This window comes from Schistocerca cancellata, unplaced genomic scaffold (assembly GCF_023864275.1).
Source record: "Schistocerca cancellata isolate TAMUIC-IGC-003103 unplaced genomic scaffold, iqSchCanc2.1 HiC_scaffold_1093, whole genome shotgun sequence".
In the NCBI taxonomy this organism is placed as follows: Eukaryota; Metazoa; Arthropoda; class Insecta; order Orthoptera; family Acrididae; genus Schistocerca; species Schistocerca cancellata.
This window is the reverse complement of record NW_026047092.1, coordinates 1,846,015-1,860,127: the sequence shown is the minus strand read 5'-3', so window position 1 is coordinate 1,860,127 and position 14,113 is coordinate 1,846,015.

Sequence of the window (14,113 nt, the reverse complement as noted above, 5' to 3'; positions counted from 1 at the left end):
ACGTTACAATTCACTATCAGTTTTTCGTCCGATTCGAAAATCTTTGAGTCACAGCAGGCCTGCCATAAGGTGCCCGAGGCAGCAATAGACCCATGGAGACAAGTCTGCTGGAGGACGATGTATTGAATCGGGACGCAATTTGAGTGATCCATCGTCATTAGGTGGCCCTGAACGTTACAATTCACTATCAGTTTTTCATCCCATTCTATAATCTAGACTCACAGCAGAACGGCCATAAGGTGCCCGAGGCAGCAATAGTCCCATGGAGTCAAGTCGGCTAGTGGACGATGTACTGAATCGGGACGCAATTTGTGTGTTCCATCGTCATTAGGTGGCCCTGAATGTTACAAATCACTATCAGTTTTTCGTCCGATTCGAAAATCTTTGACTCACAGCAGAACGGCCATAAGGTGCCCGAGGCAGCAATCGAGCCATGGAGACAAGTCTGCTGGAGGACGATGTATTGAATCGAGACGCAATTTGAGTGATCCATCGTCATTAGGTGGCCCTGAAAGTTACAATTCACTATCAGTTTTTCGTCCGATTCGGAAATCTTTGACTCACAGCAGAACGGCCATAAGGCGCCCGAGGCAGCAATAGACCAATGAAGTAAAGTCTGCTGGAGGACGATGTATTGAATCAGGTCGCAATTTGAGTGTTCCATCGTCATTAGGTGGCCCTGAACGTTACAATTCACTATCAGTTTTTCGTCCCATTCGATAATCTAGACTCACAGCAGAACGGCCATAAGGTGCCCGAGGCAGCAATAGACCCATGGAGACAAGTCTGCTGGAGGACGATGTATTGAATCGGGACGCAATTTGAGTGATCCATCGTCATTAGGTGGCCCTGAACGTTACAATTCACTATCAGTTTTTCATCCCATTCTATAATCTAGACTCACAGCTGCCCGAGGCAGCAATAGTCCCATGGAGTCAAGTCGGCTAGTGGACGTAGTACTGAATCGGGACGCCATTTGTGTGGTCCATCGTCATTAGGTGGCCCTGAATGTTACAAATCACTATCAGTTTTTCGTCCGATTCGAAAATCTTTGACACAGCAGAACGGCCATAAGGTGCCCGAGGTAGCAATCGACACATGGAGACAAGTCTGCTGGAGGACGATGTATTGAATCGGGACGCAATTTGAGTGATCCATCGTCATTAGGTGGCCCTGAACGTTACAATTCACTATCAGTTTTTCGTCCCATTCGATAATCTAGACTCACAGCAGAACGGCCATAAGGTGCCCGAGGCAGCAATAGACCCATGGAGACAAGTCGGCTGGGGACGATGTATTGAATCGGGACGCAATTTGAGTGACCCATCGTCATTAGGTGGCCCTTAACGTTGCAATTCACTATCAGTTTTTCGTGCAATTCGATAATCTAGATTCACAGCAGAACGGCCATAAGGTGCCCGAGGCAGCAATAGACCCATGGAGTCAACTCGGCTGGAGGACAATGTATTGAATCGGGACGCAATTTGCGTGGTCCATCGTCATTAGGTGGCCCTGAATGTTACAATTCACTATCAGTTTTTCGTCCGATTCGAAAATCTTTGACTCACAGCAGAACGGCCATTAGGTGCCCGAGGCAGCAATCGGCCCATGGAGACAAGTCTGCTGGAGGACGATGTATTGAATCGGGACGCCATTTGAGTGATCCATCGACATTAGGAGGCCCTGAACGTTACAATTCACTATCAGTTTTTCATCCCATTCTATAATCTAGACTCGCAGCTGCCCGAGGCAGCAATAGTCCAATGGACTCAAGTCGGCTAGTGGACGATGTATTGAATCGGGACGCAATTTGAGTGATCCATCGTCATTAGGTGGCCCTGAACGTTACAATTCACTATCAGTTTTTCGTCCGATTCGAAAATCTGAGTCACAGCAGGCCTGCCATAAGGTGACCGAGGCAGCAATAGACCCATGGAGACAAGTCTGCTGGAGGACGATGTATTGAATCGGGACGCAATTTGAGTGATCCATCGTCATTAGGTGGCCCTGAACGTTACAATTCACTATCAGTTTTTCATCCCATTCTATAATCTAGACTCACAGCTGCCCGAGGCAGCAATAGTCCCATGGAGTCAAGTCGGCTAGTGGACGATGTACTGAATCGGGACGCAATTTGTGTGGTCCATCGTCATTAGGTGGCCCTGAATGTTACAATTCACTATCAGTTTTTCGTCCGATTCGAAAATCTTTGACTCACAGCAGAACGGTAATAAGGTGCCCTAGGCAGCAATAGACGCATGGAGACAAGTCTGCTGGAGGACGATGTATTGAATCGGGACGCAATTTGAGTGTTCCATCGTCATTAGGAGGCCCTGAACGTTACAATTCACTATCAGTTTTTCGTCCGATTCGAAAATCTTTGAGTCAAAGCAGGCCTGCCATAAGGTGACCGAGGCAGCAATAGACCCATGGAGACAAGTCTGCTGGAGGACGATGTATTGAATCCGGACGCAATTTGAGTGATCCATCGTCATTAGGTGGCCCTGAAAGTTACAATTCACTATCAGTTTTTCGTCCGATTCGAAAATCTTTGACTCACAGCAGAACGGCCATTAGGTGCCCGAGGCAGCAATCGGCCCATCGAGGACGATGTATTGAATCAGGACGCAATTTGAGTGATCCATCGTCATTAGGTGGCCCTGAACGTTACAATTCACTATCAGTTTTTCGTCCCATTCGATAATCTAGATTCACAGCAGAACGGCCATAAGGTGCCCGAGGCAGCAATAGACCCATGGAGTCAACTCGGCTGGAGGACAATGTATTGAATCGGGACGCAATTTGCGTGGTCCATCGTCATTAGGTGGCCCTGAATGTTACAATTCACTATCAGTTTTTCGTCCGATTCGAAAATCTTTGACTCACAGCAGAACGGCCATTAGGTGCCCGAGGCAGCAATCGGCCCATGGAGACAAGTCTGCTGGAGGACGATGTATTGAATCGGGACGCAATTTGAGTGATCCATCGTCATTATGAGGCCCTGAACGTTACAATTCACTATCAGTTTTTCATCCCATTCTATAATCTAGACTCACAGCTGCCCGAGGCAGCAATAGTCCCATGGACTCAAGTCGGCTAGTGGACGATGTATTGAATCGGGACGCAATTTGAGTGATCCATCGTCATTAGGTGGCCCTGATCGTTACAATTCACTATCAGGTTTTCGTCCGATTCGAAAATCTTTGACTCACAGCAGAACGGCCATAAGGTGCCCGAGGCAGCAATAGACGCATGGAGACAAGTCTGCTGGAGGACGATGTATTGAATCGGGACGCAATTTGAGTGTTCCATCGTCATTAGGAGGCCCTGAACGTTACAATTCACTATCAGTTTTTCGTCCGATTCGAAAATCTTTGAGTCACAGCAGGCCTGCCATAAGGTGCCCGAGGCTGCAATAGACCCATGGAGATAAGTCTGCTGGAGGACGATGTATTGAATCGGGACGCAATTTGAGTGATCCATCGTCATTAGGTGGCCCTGAACGTTACAATTCACTATCAGTTTTTCATCCCATTCTATAATCTAGACTCACAGCTGCCCGAGGCAGCAATAGTCCCATGGAGTCAAGTCGGCTAGTGGACGATGTACTGAATCGGGACGCAATTTGTGTGGTCCATCGTCATTAGGTGGCCCTGAATGTTACAAATCACTATCAGTTTTTCGTCCGATTCGTAAATCTTTGACTCACAGCAGAAAGGCCATAAGGTGCCCGAGGCAGCAATCGACCCATGGAGACAAGTCTGCTGGAGGACGATGTATTGAATCGGGACGCAATTTGAGTGATCCATCGTCATTAGGTGGCCCTGAAAGTTACAATTTACTATCAGTTTTTCGTCCGATTCGGAAAACTTTGACTCACAGCAGAACGGCCATAAGGTGCCCGAGGCAGCAATAGACCCATGAAGTCAAGTCTGCTGGAGGACGATGTATTGAATCAGGACGCAATTTGAGTGTTCCATCGTCATTAGGTGGCCCTGAACGTTACAATTCACTATCAGTTTTTCGTCCCATTCGATAATCTAGACTCACAGCAGAACGGCCATAAGGTGCCCGAGGCAGCAATAGACCCATGGAGACAAGTCGGCTGGGGACGATGTATTGAATAGGGACGCAATTTGAGTGATCCATCGTCATTAGGTGGACCTGAACGTTACAATTCACTATCAGTTTTTCGTCCCATTCGATAATCTAGATTCACAGCAGAACGGCCATAAGGTGCCCGAGGCAGCAATAGACCCATGGAGTCAACTCGGCTGGAGGACGATGTCTTGAATCGGGACGCAATTTGCGTGGTCCATCGTCATTAGGTGGCCCTGAATGTTACAATTCACTATCAGTTTTTCGTCCGGTTCGAAAATCTTTGACTGACAGCAGAACGGCCATAAGGTGCCCGAGGCAGCAATAGACGCATGGAGACAAGTCTGCTGGAGGACGATGTATTGAATCGGGACGCAATTTGAGTGTTCCATCGTCATTAGGAGGCCCTGAACGTTACAATTCACTATCAGTTTTTCGTCCGATTCGAAAATGTTTGAGTCACAGCAGGCCTGCCATAAGGTGACCGAAGCAGCAATAGACCCATGGAGACAAGTCTGCTGGAGGACGATGTATTGAATCGGGACGCAATTTGAGTGATCCATCGTCATTAGGTGGCCCTGAACGTTACAATTCACTATCAGTTTTTCATCCCATTCTATAATCTAGACTCACAGCTGCCCGAGGCAGCAATAGTCCCATGGAGTCAAGTCGGCTAGTGGACGATGTACTGAATCGGGACGCAATTTTAGTGGTCCATCGTCATTAGGTGGGCCTGAATGTTACAAATCACTATCAGTTTTTCGTCCGATTCGAAAATCTTTGACACAGCAGAACGGCCATAAGGTGCCCGAGGCAGCAATCGACCCATGGAGACAAGTCTGCTGGAGGACGATGTATTGAATCGGGACGCAATTTGAGTGTTCCATCGTCATTAGGAGGCCCTGAACGTTACAATTCACTATCAGTTTTTCGATCGATTCGAAAATCTTTGAGTCACAGCAGGCCTGCCATAAGGTGACCGAGGCAGCAATAGACCCATGGAGACAAGGCTGCTGGAGGACGATGTATTGAATCAGGACGCAATTTGAGTGATCCATCGTCATTAGGTGGCCCTGAACGTTACAATTCACTATCAGTTTTTCGTCCCATTCGATAATCTATACTCACAGCAGAACGGCCATAAGGTGCCCGAGGCAGCAATAGACCCATGGAGACAAGTCGGCTGGGGACGATGTATTGAACCGGGACGCAATTTGAGTGATCCATCGTCATTAGGTGGCCCTGAACGTTACAATTCACTATCAGTTTTTCGTCCCATTCGATAATCTAGACTCACAGCAGAACGGCCATAAGGTGCCCGAGGCAGCAATAGACCCATGGAGACAAGTCGGCTGGGGACGATGTATTGAATCGGGACGCAATTTGAGTGTTCCATCGTCATTAGGAGGCCCTGAACGTTACAATTCACTATCAGTTTTTCGTCCGATTCGAAAATCTTTGAGTCACAGCAGGCCTGCCATAAGGTGACCGAGGCAGCAATAGACCCATGGAGACAAGGCTGCTGGAGGACGATGTATTGAATCAGGACGCAATTTGAGTGATCCATCGTCATTAGGTGGCCCTGAACGTTACAATTCACTATCAGTTTTTCGTCCCATTCGATAATCTATACTCACAGCAGAACGGCCATAAGGTGCCCGAGGCAGCAATAGACCCATGGAGACAAGTCGGCTGGGGACGATGTATTGAACCGGGACGCAATTTGAGTGATCCATCGTCATTAGGTGGCCCTGAACGTTACAATTCACTATCAGTTTTTCATCCCATTCTATAATCTAGACTCACAGCTGCCCGAGGCAGCAATAGTCCCATGGAGTCAAGTCGGCTAGTGGACGATGTACTGAATCGGGACGCAATTTGTGTGGTCCATCGTCATTAGGTGGCCCTGAATGTTACAAATCACTATCAGTTTTTCGTCCGATTCGAAAATCTTTGACACAGCAGAACGGCCATAAGGTGCCCGAGGCAGCAACCGACCCATGGAGACAAGTCTGCTGGAGGACGATGAATTGAATCGGGACGCAATTTGAGTGATCCATCGTCATTAGGTGGCCCTCAACGTTACAATTCACGATCAGTTTTTCGTCCCATTCGATAATCTAGATTCACAGCAGAACGGCCATAAGGTGCCCGAGGCAGCAATAGACCCATGGAGTCAACTCGGCCTGAGGACAATGTATTGTTTCGGGACGCAATTTGCGTGGTCCATCGTCATTAGGAGGCCCTGAACGTTACAATTCACTATCAGTTTTTCGTCCGATTCGAAAATCTTTGAGTCACAGCAGGCCTGCCATATGGTGCCCGAGGCTGCAATAGACCCATGGAGACATGTCTGCTGGAGGACGATGTATTGAATCGGGACGCAATTTGAGTGATCCATCGTCATTAGGTGGCCCTGAACGTTACAATTCACTATCAGTTTTTCATCCCATTCTATAATCTAGACTCACAGCTGCCCGAGGCAGCAATAGTCCCATGGAGTCAAGTCGGCTAGTGGACGATGTACTGAATCGGGACGCAATTTGTGTGGTCCATCGTCATTAGGTGGCCCTGAATGTTACAAATCACTATCAGTTTTTCGTCCGATTCGAAAATCTTTGACACAGCAGAACGGCCATAAGGTGCCCGAGGCAGCAACCGACCCATGGAGACAAGTCTGCTGGAGGACGATGAATTGAATCGGGACGCAATTTGAGTGATCCATCGTCATTAGGTGGCCCTTAACGTTACAATTCACGATCAGTTTTTCGTCCCATTCGATAATCTAGATTCACAGCAGAACGGCCATAAGGTGCCCGAGGCAGCAATAGACCCATGGAGTCAACTCGGCCTGAGGACAATGTATTGTTTCGGGACGCAATTTGCGTGGTCCATCGTCATTAGGAGGCCCTGAACGTTACAATTCACTATCAGTTTTTCGTCCGATTCGAAAATCTTTGAGTCACAGCAGGCCTGCCATAAGGTGCCCGAGGCTGCAATAGACCCATGGAGACATGTCTGCTGGAGGACGATGTATTGAATCGGGACGCAATTTGAGTGATCCATCGTCATTAGGTGGCCCTGAAAGTTACAATTCACTATCAGTTTTTCGTCCGATTCGAAAATCTTTGACTCACAGCAGAACGGCCATAAGGTGCCCGAGGCAGCAATAGACCCATGGAGACAAGTCTGCTGGAGGACGATGTATTGAATCGGGACGCAATTTGAGTAATCTATCGTCATTAGGTGGCCCTGAACGTTACAATTCACTATCAGTTTTTCATCCCATTCTATAATCTAGACTCACAGCTGCCCGAGGCAGCTATAGTCCCATGGAGTCAAGTCGGCTAGTGGACGATGTACTGAATCGGAACGCAATTTGTGTGGTCCATCGTCATTAGGTGGCCCTGAAAGTTACAATTCACTATCAGTTTTTCGTCCGATTCGAAAATCTTTGAGTCACAGCAGGCCTGCCATAAGGTGACCGAGGCAGCAATAGACCCATGGAGACAAGTCTGCTGGAGGACGATGTATTGAATCGGGACGCAATTTGAGTGATCCATCGGCATTAGGTGGCCCTGAAAGTTACAATTCACTATCAGTTTTTCGACCGATTCGAAAATCTTTGACTCACAGCAGAACGGCCATTAGGTGCCCGAGGCAGCAATCGGCCCATGGAGACAAGTCTGCTGGAGGACGATGTATTGAATCAGGACGCAATTTGAGTGATCCATCGTCATTAGGTGGCCCTGAACGTTACAATTCACTATCAGTTTTTCGTCCCATTCGATAATCTAGACTCACAGCAGAACGGCCATAAGGTGCCCGAGGCAGCAATAGACCCATGGAGACAAGTCGGCTGGGGACGATGTATTGAATCGGGACGCAATTTGAGTGTTCCATCGTCATTAGGAGGCCCTGAACGTTACAATTCACTATCAGTTTTTCGTCCGATTCGAAAATCTTTGAGTCACAGCAGGCCTGCCATAAGGTGACCGAGGCAGCAATAGACCCATGGAGACAAGGCTGCTGGAGGACGATGTATTGAATCAGGACGCAATTTGAGTGATCCATCGTCATTAGGTGGCCCTGAACGTTACAATTCACTATCAGTTTTTCGTCCCATTCGATAATCTATACTCACAGCAGAACGGCCATAAGGTGCCCGAGGCAGCAATAGACCCATGGAGACAAGTCGGCTGGGGACGATGTATTGAATCGGGACGCAATTTGAGTGATCCATTGTCATTAGGTGGCCCTGAACGTTACAATTCACTATCAGTTTTTCATCCCATTCTATAATCTAGACTCACAGCTGCCCGAGGCAGCAATAGTCCCATTGAGTCAAGTCGGCTAGTGGACGATGTACTGAATCGGGACGCAATTTGTGTGGACCATCGTCATTAGGTGGCCCTGAATGTTACAAATCACTATCAGTTTTTCGTCCGATTCGAAAATCTTTGACACAGCAGAACGGCGATAAGGTGCCCGAGGCAGCAACCGACCCATGGAGACAAGTCTGCTGGAGGACGATGAATTGAATCGGGACGCAATTTGAGTGATCCATCGTCATTAGGTGGCCCTTAACGTTACAATTCACGATCAGTTTTTCGTCCCATTCGATAATCTAGATTCACAGCAGAACGGCCATAAGGTGCCCAAGGCAGCAATAGACCCATGGAGTCAACTCGGCCTGAGGACAATGTATTGTTTCGGGACGCAATTTGCGTGGTCCATCGTCATTAGGAGGCCCTGAACGTTACAATTCACTATCAGTTTTTCGTCCGATTCGAAAATCTTTGAGTCACAGCAGGCCTGCCATAAGGTGCCCGAGGCTGCAATAGACCCATGGAGACATGTCTGCTGGAGGACGATGTATTGAATCGGGACGCAATTTGAGTGATCCATCGTCATTAGGTGGCCCTGAAAGTTACAATTCACTATCAGTTTTTCGTCCGATTCGAAAATCTTTGACTCACAGCAGAACGGCCATAAGGTGCCCGAGGCAGCAATAGACCCATGGAGACAAGTCTGCTGGAGGACGATGTATTGAATCGGGACGCAATTTGAGTGATCCATCGTCATTAGGTGGCCCTGAACGTTACAATTCACTATCAGTTTTTCATCCCATTCTATAATCTAGACTCACAGCTGCCCGAGGCAGCAATAGTCCCATGGAGTCAAGTCGGCTAGTGGACGATGTACTGAATCGGGACGCAATTTGTGTGGTCCATCGTCATTAGGTGGCCCTGAATGTTACAATTCACTATCAGTTTTTAGTCCGATTCGAAAATCTTTGAGTCACAGCAGGCCTGCCATAAGGTGACCGAGGCAGCAATAGACCCAAGGAGACAAGTCTGCTGGAGGACGATGTATTGAATCGGGACGCAATTTGAGTGATCCATCGTCATTAGGTGGCCCTGAAAGTTACAATTCACTATCAGTTTTTCGACCGATTCGAAAATCTTTGACTCACAGCAGAACGGCCATTAGGTGCCCGAGGCAGCAATCGGCCCATGGAGACAAGTCTGCTGGAGGACGATGTATTGAATCAGGACGCAATTTGAGTGATCCATCGTCATTAGGTGGCCCTGAACGTTACAATTCACTATCAGTTTTTCGTCCCATTCGATAATCTAGACTCACAGCAGAACGGCCATAAGGTGCCCGAGGCAGCAATAGACCCATGGAGACAAGTCGGCTGGGGACGATGTATTGAATCGGGACGCAATTTGAGAGATCCATCGTCATTAGGTGGCCCTTAACGTTACAATTCACTATCAGTTTTTCGTCCCATTCGATAATCTAGATTCACAGCAGAACGGCCATAAGGTGCCCGAGGCAGCAATAGACCCATGGAGTCAACTCGGCTGGAGGACAATGTATTGAATCGGGACGCAATTTGCGTGGTCCATCGTCATTAGGTGGCCCTGAATGTTACAATTCACTATCAGTTTTTCGTCCGACTCGAAAATCTTTGACTCACAGCAGAACGGCCATTAGGTGCCCGAGGCAGCAATCGGCCCATGGAGACAAGTCTGCTGGAGGACGATGTATTGAATCGGGACGCAATTTGAGTGATCCATCGTCATTAGGAGGCCCTGAACGTTACAATTCACTATCAGTTTTTCATCCCATTTTATAATCTAGACTCACAGCTGCCCGAGGCAGCAATAGTCCCATGGACTCAAGTCGGCTAGTGGACGATGTATTGAATCGGGACGCAATTTGAGTGATCCATCGTCATTAGGTGGCCCTGAACGTTACAATTCACTATCAGGTTTTCGTCCGATTCGAAAATCTTTGACTCACAGCAGAACGGCCATAAGGTGCCCGAGGCAGCAATAGACGCATGGAGACAAGTCTGCTGGAGGACGATGTATTGAATCGGGACGCAATTTGAGTGTTCCATCGTCATTAGGAGGCCCTGAACGTTACAATTCACTATCAGTTTTTCGTCCGATTCGAAAATCTTTGAGTCACAGCAGAACGGCCATAAGGTGCCCGAGGCAGCAATAGACCCATGAAGTCAAGTCTGCTGGAGGACGATGTATTGAATCGGGACGCAATTTGAGTGTTCCATCGTCATTAGCTGGCCCTGAACGTTACAATTCACTATCAGTTTTTCGTCCCATTCGATAATCTAGACTCACAGCAGAACGGCCATAAGGTGCCCGAGGCAGCGATAGACCCATGGAGACAAGTCGGCTGGGGACGATGTATTGAATAGGGACGCAATTTGAGTGATTCATCGTCATTAGGTGGACCTGAACGTTACAATTCACTATCAGTTTTTCGTCCCATTCGATAATCTAGATTCACAGCAGAACGGCCATAAGGTGCCCGAGGCAGCAATAGACCCATGGAGTCAACTCGGCTGGAGGACGATGTCTTGAATCGGGACGCAATTTGCGTGGTCCATCGTCATTAGGTGGCCCTGAACGTTACAATTCACTATCAGTTTTTCATCCCATTCTATAATCTAGACTCACAGCTGCCCGAGGCAGCAATAGTCCCATGGAGTCAAGTCGGCTAGTGGACGATGTACTGAATCGGGACGCAATTTTAGTGGTCCATCGTCATTAGGTGGCCCTGAATGTTACAAATCACTATCAGTTTTTCGTCCGATTCGAAAATCTTTGACACAGCAGAACGGCCATAAGGTGTCCGAGGCAGCAATCGACCCATGGAGACAAGTCTGCTGGAGGACGATGTATTGAATCGGGACGCAATTTGAGTGTTCCATCGTCATTAGGAGGCCCTGAACGTTACAATTCACTATCAGTTTTTCGTCCGATTCGAAAATCTTTGAGTCACAGCAGGCCTGCCATAAGGTGACCGAGGCAGCAATAGACCCATGGAGACAAGTCTGCTGGAGGACGATGTATTGAATCAGGACGCAATTTGAGTGATCCATCGTCATTAGGTGGCCCTGAACGTTACAATTCACTATCAGTTTTTCGTCCCATTCGATAATCTATACTCACAGCAGAACGGCCATAAGGTGCCCGAGGCAGCAATAGACCCATGGAGACAAGTCGGCTGGGGACGATGTATAGAATCGGGACGCAATTTGAGTGATCCATCGTCATTAGGTGGCCCTGAACGTTACAATTCACTATCAGTTTTTCATCCCATTCTATAATCTAGACTCACAGCTGCCCGAGGCAGCAATAGTCCCATGGAGTCAAGTCGGCTAGTGGACGATGTACTGAATCGGGACGCAATTTGTGTGGTCCATCGTCAATAGGTGGCCCTGAATGTTACAAATCACTATCAGTTTTTCGTCCGATTCGAAAATCTTTGACACAGCAGAACGGCCATAAGGTGCCCGAGGCAGCAACCGACCCATGGAGACAAGTCTGCTGGAGGACGATGAATTGAATCGGGACGCAATTTGAGTGATCCATCGTCATTAGGTGGCCCTTAACGTTACAATTCACGATCAGTTTTTCGTCCCATTCGATAATCTAGATTCACAGCAGAACGGGCATTAGGTGCCCGAGGCAGCAATAGACCCATGGAGTCAACTCGGCCTGAGGACAATGTATTGTTTCGGGACGCAATTTGCGTGGTCCATCGTCATTAGGAGGCCCTGAACGTTACAATTCACTATCAGTTTTTCGTCCGATTCGAAAATCTTTGAGTCACAGCAGGCCTGCCATAAGGTGCCCGAGGCTGCAATAGACCCATGGAGACATGTCTGCTGGAGGACGATGTATTGAATCGGGACGCAATTTGAGTGATCCATCGTCATTAGGTGGCCCTGAAAGTTACAATTCACTATCAGTTTTTCGTCCGATTCGAAAATCTTTGACTCACAGCAGAACGGCCATAAGGTGCCCGAGGCAGCAATAGACCCATGGAGACAAGTCGGCTGGGGACGATGTATTGAATCGGGACGCAATTTGAGTGATCCATCGTCATTAGGTGGCCCTGAACGTTACAATTCACTATCAGTTTTTCATCCCATTCTATAATCTAGACTCACAGCTGCCCGAGGCAGCAATAGTCCCATGGAGTCAAGTCGGCTAGTGGACGATGTACTGAATCGGGACGCAATTTGTGTGGTCCATCGTCATTAGGTGGCCCTGAATGATACAAATCACTATCAGTTTTTCGTCCGATTCGAAAATCTTTGACACAGCAGAACGGCCATAAGGTGCCCGAGGCAGCAACCGACCCATGGAGACAAATCTGCTGGAGGACGATGAATTGAATCGGGACGCAATTTGAGTGATCCATCGTCATTAGGTGGCCCTTAACGTTACAATTCACGATCAGTTTTTCGTCCCATTCGATAATCTAGATTCACAGCAGAACGGCCATAAGGTGCCCGAGGCAGCAATAGACCCATGGAGTCAACTCGGCCTGAGGACAATGTATTGTTTCGGGACGCAATTTGCGTGGTCCATCGTCATTAGGAGGCCCTGAACGTTACAATTCACTATCAGTTTTTCGTCCGATTCGAAAATCTTTGAGTCACAGCAGGCCTGCCATAAGGTGCCCGAGGCTGCAATAGACCCATGGAGACATGTCTGCTGGAGGACGATGTATTGAATCGGGACGCAATTTGAGTGATCCATCGTCATTAGGTGGCCCTGAAAGTTACAATTCACTATCAGTTTTTCGTCCGATTCGAAAATCTTTGACTCACAGCAGAACGGCCATAAGGTGCCCGAGGCAGCAATAGACCCATGGAGACAAGTCTGCTGGAGGACGATGTATTGAATCGGGACGCAATTTGAGTGATCCATCGTCATTAGGTGGCCCTGAACGTTACAATTCACTATCAGTTTTTCATCCCATTCTATAATCTAGACTCACAGCTGCCCGAGGCAGCAATAGTCCCATGGAGTCAAGTCGGCTAGTGGACGATGTACTGAATCGGGACGCAATTTGTGTGGTCCATCGTCATTAGGTGGCCCTGAACGTTACAATTCACTATCAGTTTTTCGTCCGATTCGAAAATCTTTGAGTCACAGCAGGCCTGCCATAAGGTGACCGAGGCAGCAATAGACGACCCATGGAGACAAGTCTGCTGGAGGACGATGTATTGAATCGGGACGCAATTTGAGTGATCCATCGTCATTAGGTGGCCCTGAAAATTACAATTCACTATCAGTTTTTTGACCGATTCGAAAATCTTTGACTCACAGCAGAACGGCCATTAGGTGCCCGAGGCAGCAATCGGCCCATGGAGACAAGTCTGCTGGAGGACGATGTATTGAATCAGGACGCAATTTGAGTGATCCATCGTCATTAGGTGGCCCTGAACGTTACAATTCACTATCAGTTTTTCGTCCCATTCGATAATCTAGACTCACAGCAGAACGGCCATAAGGTGCCCGAGGCAGCAATAGACCCATGGAGACAAGTCGGCTGGGGACGATGTATTGAATCGGGACGCAATTTGAGTGTTCCATCGTCATTAGGAGGCCCTGAACGTTACAATTCACTATCAGTTTTTCGTCCGATTCGAAAATCTTTGAGTCACAGCAGGCCTGCCATAAGG